Raw genomic sequence first — 8853 nt, forward strand, 5'->3', positions numbered from 1 at the left:
ACTAATGCACCTCCCTGACAAAAATTAATTAACCTCCATTTTCTAAAAGAATCGTAACAAAGCGACTTTCTTACATATAACATTTTTATAATAATTTGCCAAATATCTCGAAAATAAAACTGATATAAGTAACATTTTGTTGACAGCGCAACCATCCAGGAAAAAAAAACACTCTGAAAGAAAATGTATGTACTTTAATACAGTTTCGTAATTCGATTAGCTTGAAATGAAATGTTCTCCGGAATTCTAAAACCTCTTCGCGTGGTGCTATGTGGCATGCATGTATGTCTCCCTCCCAATCTTTAACTTTACCTCTTCCCCTATTTTAATTTCAACGATTGGAATTTTCTTATATCTAGAGACATCACTGACTTACACGAATCTGTGAAAACTAAAAAGGATTAACGCGGCAAGAGACTCACACAAATCAAACTGACTTTTATATACGACAAGTTGAGTACACGGTAAGAAGGTTATTTGAGGTTACTCATCCATTCATATAGCCCTAAAGGGATTCTACTTTATTTAACGACGTTGTTTTAAATGCATAAGTAAAAATCATGTGTGATATTATTTTAGGGTACAGTCCTTGCATTCTCCTACAACTACACGACGATAGAACAGCCGATAATTCGACCGGAATTCTATGGCTGTAGAATACTAGCTTGTAGTGCCACCGCTAAAAATGTGGTCATTATCATAACTGCGTCACTGGGAAAAGAATGAACTTTGTTTCCCACGAAAATTGTTTCATTAGCAGTACACTGAATCATACACATGCAATTGCTGTAATTGTTGTTTTACATTTTTAGTTTTTACAAAAAAATATTCTTCTGCTAATAAACTTGTATCTTTATTTTAAGAAATTTACGTCACGAGCAACTCCAATTTTACAAAAATTTACGAATAGTTCATATTAAATGCCAATAGATGGCGGGGTATGTCTCTTCATTTTCTCAGACACAAAACAAACAAAGATCAGACTGCCAAGTGTTTTTAGAGGCTTCTCGCCTGTATATATCATTAATGAGATTATGGGCTATTACGAATGTCCTTCTTAAACCAATTTGTCCTCTATTGTGTTTGAAGCACAGGAACGAATTTTACCTCGCCAACTCATTAGTACTCAGTTTCAAAGAAATGAACGTTTGTAGACAAATATATGTAATCCCGATGCGAAAAGCAGGGGTTCTGGTAAGTCAATGACCTTGTTCTTGTCTGTCGATTTGCAACGGACGATCTTCTAGAATATTCACATACCTCTGTTAAACAGTTTCAACCTTGGAACTAAGTACGCAGAAACCTAACCTGTTTGATACGTCAATGCAATTTACTTTTTCTTTTGTGGATCAAAATTTTCAAGTTTACAAATCAAGTCCCAAGTCTGACAAGTCTTCTAAATAAAATGGCACTAATTAAATTAACATTAAAATACAGGTAGCACTCGATTTACGCCGGGGATACGTTCCTGGACGAACCGGCGTAAATTGAAACTCTTTTATGGCACTAATTAAATTAACATTAAAATACAGGTAGCACTCGATTTACGACGGGGATACGTTCCTGGACGAACCGGCGTAAATTGAAACTCTTTTATAATGTAATGCGTTCCCAGCACCCAAACATTGACGATATTTACATTTTGTGTTACGTAATGTGAAACAGTCAGACAATCGATTAGAAATTGAACTATGTTTTAATATTGATACAGAGAAACATTAAAATCTCTGTCTTAATGTATAAATTCTGTTTTGTTCACGTTAAAGGTTTTCAAAGTGTACAGATTACGACCACTTACAAACTAACTAACAAACTTACTTTACAGTTCAGAGACCTTTAGAAACTAACTGTACATTTAGCTAGTCAAGCAATTCCCTGGCATTTATGAAACGCGAAGATCCATTTCTGTGTTCACAAGAGGTCGCCACCAGTCCCTATCGTGATCCAGATAAATCCAATCCACACCAGAACCGTATTTACCTGAGATTCATTTTAATATTATCCTATAATTTACGCATATATATTGTGAGTGATGTCTTATATCCAGGTTTGCGAACCAAGGTTTTGTATAACTTTATAACGTTAATGATATCTGATAAAGAGTATAAGCTCATTTCGTAATTTTCTCCATTTTACTTTCATTTCGTCCAAATGTTTTTCGAAGCACCCTGTTTTGAAACATTCTTTATCTCTGTTATTCTTTTAGAGTAAAGTTAAAATTTCACATCCTTTTAAAATAAAGTAATTTTTTTATTTGTTTTGTATCTTTCAACATTAGAATTTTATGTAGCAGACGGGAAGAGTACAGATTACAACAAGAATAAATAGATTCTCTCCTTTGATTCAGTGTATTACAGGGTTACGAATCAAGACACAATGAACATTTGTTATATATTTATACCACCGCGTTTAGCAGCATAACTGTCACTGAAATGTCATCATAAATTTTCAATAAACACGTAAAGATGATCTAACATAATCCCTACTTACTAAAGAGGTCATGTTATATTAAAGTTTCAATTAATTATTCGATTTTGTCCGTCTAATCACAATTATATTTAAAATTTACAAATAAGATAATTAAAATATCATTTTATGTTCCACATCTAATAATCGATTTACATTTAGAACATTTTTACAACATGTTTCGGTTTCATCGAACCATCTTCAGGTGTAAAATTATATCAACAAACTTAAAACTCAATTACAATTTCTGTTGTGTAGCTTTTTGGTGATGTTTTCTGGTGATGTTCATATCCAGATTATTTTCACATATTGGAGCGAATGTATTGTTTTGAAGTGAAATGCTTTTGATGTTCTACATCGGCCTGCAAAGCAAATGATTCAAAGAAACACTAATGAATATGAGAGAATATAGAAAACAAAATGAAATAATATCTATCTATTAATAATAATAATATCTATCTTATTAAATTTTCCGAAAATAAATCTTAAAATATTCATAATTTCCAAAGACATATCACCACCACGTTGGGGAAAACATTATGTTGGCAGGCCTGCTTTTAATCACAGAACGATAAGGATAGAAATGTAATACGAGTTTCGTCAAGTTCCCTCTCCAACTACTCTCATCCGACCGAAATTTTCTATGATAACGCGAATGTATAAATACTTATATGACTCAAGTTTTAATTGTAAACTAAAACCTTGGCGATTGATAATTAAAAGGTTCATGTAAACAATTCGGTTAATATATAAACGTTACCATTAATTTCTGGTCAATTTTTATTCATACCCCACTTGCCAAAATCCCTTACGTGCGTGGAAAATTTAAATACACGTTCCACTGCGTCCAGGGCTTGCAATGGACATTATGAGAAGTGATGTGACAAACATGATAATGACGTATCATAATAACTTACGACATTGTAAAGTTACATCTATTGACTGTTTGTTTTAATAAAGTATAAACGCAAGTCTCTGTTCGATACAAAATGTTAAAAATGTAAAACATTTTAATATTTTATAAAATACTAAATTTCAGTGCGTTTGAGATCAGGGTGCTTTGAAAAAAATATTTGGATCTAGGCGTGAATAAATCACGAAAGAACCGAGAAAAATACATAATGACATACTCCACTGTTTGTACCACTCACCAAATATTATCAGTATTATGACGTCGAGGAACATGAGATGGGTGAGACATGTAGAATGTAAGGGGGGGAGACGAAAAATACGTATAGAAATTTGGTTGAAAAGCCTGAAAGAATATCTCGGATCACCTAGGAATAAATAGGAGAATGTTAATAGGGAAATAGATTTTGGGGATGCAGATTGGATTCATCAGGCTCTAGACAGGGTCCTGTGAACACGGTAACAAAACTTCGAGTTCCATAATGCTAAGAAATGTCTTGTATAGTTGGGTTTCTAGAGAAATATTTTACTCCGTCCAGTTAATTGTCTAGCTAGTTACACATTTTCAAAGTATCGTCATAAAACGTCTCATGGTTTCAATACACTTCATAAGCTATTTCAACTTTTAAAGTATTACAACACGACAATTTTTTAAAGAGAAGATCTATTAACTTGTAGTCTTCGATAAATATTATCACTGTCATACAAGGTAGTACGCACAACAGTGACGAGAAATGCAAACAGAATTTTAATGGTAAAACTTGAAGGAAAGAGATAGTTTGAAAACGTAGACACGAATTCGGGGATAATATTAAAATAGATGTTAAAGAAATATGATGTAATACTGTGAACTGGATCGTAATGAAGTTTTTGGTTCCTTAAAAGACAGGGGGTTACTTTACCAACTTAATATTTGCTTCTCATGAAGGAGTAATTACTTTCAAAGCATTGAATATAACATAAATATAGAAATTATTAGCGAGTAATGGATTATGAAACAGCTTGTAAGAAGGTTGCTGATAATGGATTGGTCAGGCATAGATTCATCGTTTCCTTGAACGCGACCTCTAAGACAAGCTAAGAAATTATATTAATTTTTATCAGCAAGCTATTTAAGAAGTTCTGGTAGGAACTTTTCATGTCTATTAAAATGCTTTGGTACATAATTAAGAGGCCAGTATGAGCTATGGGTTAATAATATCTACTAGTACAATGCGTATCTTTTACAAGTAAACTCAAATACTAAAGACAATAAATAATCAAACCAGAAGCAGGTGTAACAATAACCAAAATTTCCCTCATGACACCAGAGTCAAGGTCATCGTTGTTACTAGGCCGCTTTGTCACTCTAAATGCGCAGAAACTTTGTTTATCGAGACATAACACAACCGAAATTATGGTTGAACCGATTTTTTTTTAAAAAAGTAAAAATTTGGTAAAATATCATACAATATTTCTGTGCCTTGCTCAGATGGTACATTAGTTGTCGAATATTTAGAGAGTCCTCCATATTGTTTTATTACATTCCCATAAAGAATATTAAACAGTCAAACTTTTTTTAAAATCTATTTTCCTTCGAACATCTTTGCATATAACATTTTGTCCACGAGTGTACGTATATTTATGGCTTTCGTATGTTCTTATAATAAACAGCTATTAAAATCTTGAACAGCAATAACCGTCTGATCCTTGCCGAAGTAGAGACTGAATTTATAAAGAACATTTAGATAAGTTTCGTTCTGCAAATGGTTGTAAGTAAAATATATGAAATGAATAACTGAGTTAAGATTACGTCACTGAAGTAAAACCTCGTACAAATCGGGTTATACATTCTTCTAAAAGAGGCGCGTTCGGTCAATCCGCGTTGGACGAACTTAATATTGTATGGGTTTAACGGGTATAGGGGAACGCGGCCTTGAAAATCAAAGTAAACAAACAAAATAAAAAAAATATCCTGTCAAGATATTTATTTATTAATAAACTGTGTAATATAATAAATTACCATACGAAAGTTTTTGCATTAAGTTCAAATATCAACTAGAAGTTAGACTTTAAAATAAAAAAAATCAACAAAATGTCAGGACAACAGCTGATCTATTTCCACCGCGTTAACCTATCTACAATTTTTATTTCATCTCGTGTCATAACCTCACAATTTTTCTCTGCTTCATTATTCCTTTCACATTTACGTTTTGATTCCAAAATGACGTCAAATGGAAATATCACAAAGAGTACAACACAAGATAGCTGTCTTTTGTGTTCTTACGTCATTTAGTCTGGTAGAAGTTTATCTGGGTTTTAGAGGTACCTGCTGCCTCCATCATCGGCGTTATGAAGGCAACAAGGCCGCCATCTTCATACTCTCCGCTGTGAGAACCTCAAATCCTACTTATCAAAATACAAATTAACGTTGTAATATTGTATGGGAGTTAAATTCAGTTTAATATTTGAGCTAAATATATATTTCCCTATTTCCTAACGCCTTCTCGTAAAACTACTTCTACCAGAAGGACGAGCGAGCACTGCATGGGAACCTTTATCAGTAAAATGTATATTCCTCCCCCCGTTAAATTTATCTCTCAGTATTCTTCCTCAATTTTTGCTACACTATCTCTGCCTTGCTTTAAAATATTAAATGTCGTTATATTTCTACAAAAGCCAGTTGTTACCAACATAACAGCGTTGGTGTCTTTAAACTTCTACCAGACTACACGGCGCTACGTAACTGAAAACTGTATTTTTTATAATGAACGCAGTCAGAACCTGAATTCTAACCTTGATTGTATGTGTTTAGGATCTTCTAAAAGTATAATTTTCATTTGATATATAAAATACAGATTATGTACAAGACTTAAAAAAACAAATATCGATATATCGATGAATCAGCCATTAGATTTCATGTAGAGTTTGACACATAACAAGAAAATGACTAGACCAAAATTACAAGAACATAAATTTAAAAAAAAAGATTCACTAAAAATGGATTTAAAATCCGTATTTACGACATTAATAAAATTTGTACTTTTCGCTGTGAGGTAGAATATTCACGATTTAACGATGACGTAAGATGAATTATGACGTAAGATGAATTATGACGTATGAGACTGCGAGCAGTGAAGCACGTATTTCGTGTTGACTTTCCTAGTAACCTTCTGTCACTATTCAACATGTCACTTACGTAGTGTTTGAGTGTATGCATTACAATTTACTATGTCTAGTACACAAATGAAGAAACTAGTGAAGTGTTACGTATGGAGCAGAGACTTGGACACTCAGGAAGAAGGAACAGAAATACCTGGAGAGTTTTGAAATGTGGTGTTGGTGAAGGATAGAAAAGATCAGGTGGACGGATCGAGTGACCAACGAAGAAGTATTGAGGAGAGTCAACGAGCAAAGAAACATTCTGCAGGCGATTACACGAAGGAAAGCTAACTGGCTGGGACATGTTATGAGAAGGAATGGGTTACTGAGTGATATCATCGAAGGCCAGGTTGAAGGAAAGAGAGGACTAGGAAGAAGATTGATACAGCTAACCGACGATCTTAAACAAGGAAAGAAGATGACGTTCCAGGAATTAAAGCGAAAAGCCGAGAATAGGGACAACTGGAGAGCTCTTTTTGGGCAGAGCAATGGACCTGTCGTAAGACAGAACACTGAATAATAATAAGTACATAAATATCATGACGCAAAATGTATTAATCACACGTAATGCAATTTTTCTTCATTCAACTTTGTACTCTGGAAAACATGTTACTCAATGTATGACTATAATGCCTTAGGACACCTTATTTTCCATTACTTAAGCAATATCAGTCACAATTTACACTCGTCCCTTGTCATCAATGTTTACTGTCCTTCTTTACTAGAAACTATTGACATTCGCGTTGATCTCATAAACTCCAGATAATTTCCTTTGTTTAATGCTAGTTCTCAGGTAAAAATTGTCCCTCCCCTAGATGTTATTATTTTTTTATTTAGTGTTCTCTCTGACGACAGGTCCGTATGAACAGGATCCTTCCATCCTTTTCTCGGACTGGGACCTGTTCATATACGTTCTTGGCAGATGATCCAGAAGTGGTTTGCCATTGCCTTCTTCTGTGTGTGAATGGAGTAATTGTTGGGATGCCACGGAGGAAAACTCCGTGTTGCCTAAACCACGGCAAAAAATACTGACATACTTAGAAATCAATAGGTTACGTTTAAGTATATTTTAAAACATTTTCTGTCAGCAACCTTTCTTAATATATCCCTTGTGTAATTATTTAAACTCTTACTATTGTGTTTCGTTTTATTTGTACTGTATTTTGTCTTTAATTGGTCATTTGGCTATTGATGAAGTAAATTAAAACAAATTATTATTATTATTATTTCTGGTGTAATGCAAATTATGTGAAGATTAAACCTGCTAAAACAAGACCAATTTCCTTCTCCAAAAATATCAGCATGTCGACTTTTAACTACGTTATCTGTGACTCATATATTACGCTTATTAACTAACTGTATTAAATTCCTTGGTATTTTTTTTTGATTCCAATGTCTACTTACAGCAGAACGTAGAATACTTTCCTATTATCCCATACAATAAAGCTATCAGGGCCTTACGATCCTTTACAGCAGTCTAGATCAGCGTTCAACAAACTTCTTTTTACGATCGGTATGTAGTAATGGCCATAAATATGTATTTAAATGCATTTCCTTAGTCTATAAGACTGTAGGTACATTAAAACAAAATATTACATACGTTTAATGAAAGTATTTGATTATGATACGAATTATAATTACGAAATATAAGATACTGGATTTGTATTCACGTCATGGAAATAGGATTTATAGATAAACCATGGGAACCCTCGATTAAAAAACAGTTTTTTTGGCGTATTTTATGGTTAAGTGTTGTATTATATATGTTTGTGTGTCTCATTTATAGCAGAGAATCAATATGAAAATTTGGATTTACTGGAAACGTGTTTAAACAGAATGTAGACATATATAATTCAATTTCCGATATAAAAATTTCGATTTATATCGATATTACTCAGATGACTTGTGTAAAAGTTTGGATGAATTAGAATGAACATAAAGTAGTTTAGTAATATTCCGCAAGAGCTTTGACTGAACACGCAAAAATATACAATCTGGATAAATGGTTTTGTACGAAAGATTTTCTGGTACAGCGTAAAAATAACCCTCCAAGTCTGTCGGTGACGTCTGAAAATTCTAGTCTCCAACAGTTCACTGCTAATTTTACACCACATCTCTTACAGCGCGGCTAATTTTATTTCCACTTTCAACAAAAAATTTAATTATTTACCTTTTCGTATCCAAATCTTTTTTCCAGCCTGGTTATCAGCAAGTATATTTTTTTTTAAATTTGGAAACACTGGATATTTTTATTTTTTTTGTTAAAAAACGATTAAATATATCTTTGTCCTTAACGTTACAAAAATACTTATTAAAAAATATTTTTTAGAGGTTATA

Source organism: Zootermopsis nevadensis, unplaced genomic scaffold (genome assembly GCF_977971745.1).
Source record: "Zootermopsis nevadensis isolate Lab colony 2312 unplaced genomic scaffold, Znev_1.0 Znev_ptg000031l, whole genome shotgun sequence".
NCBI lineage: Eukaryota > Metazoa > Arthropoda > Insecta > Blattodea > Termopsidae > Zootermopsis > Zootermopsis nevadensis.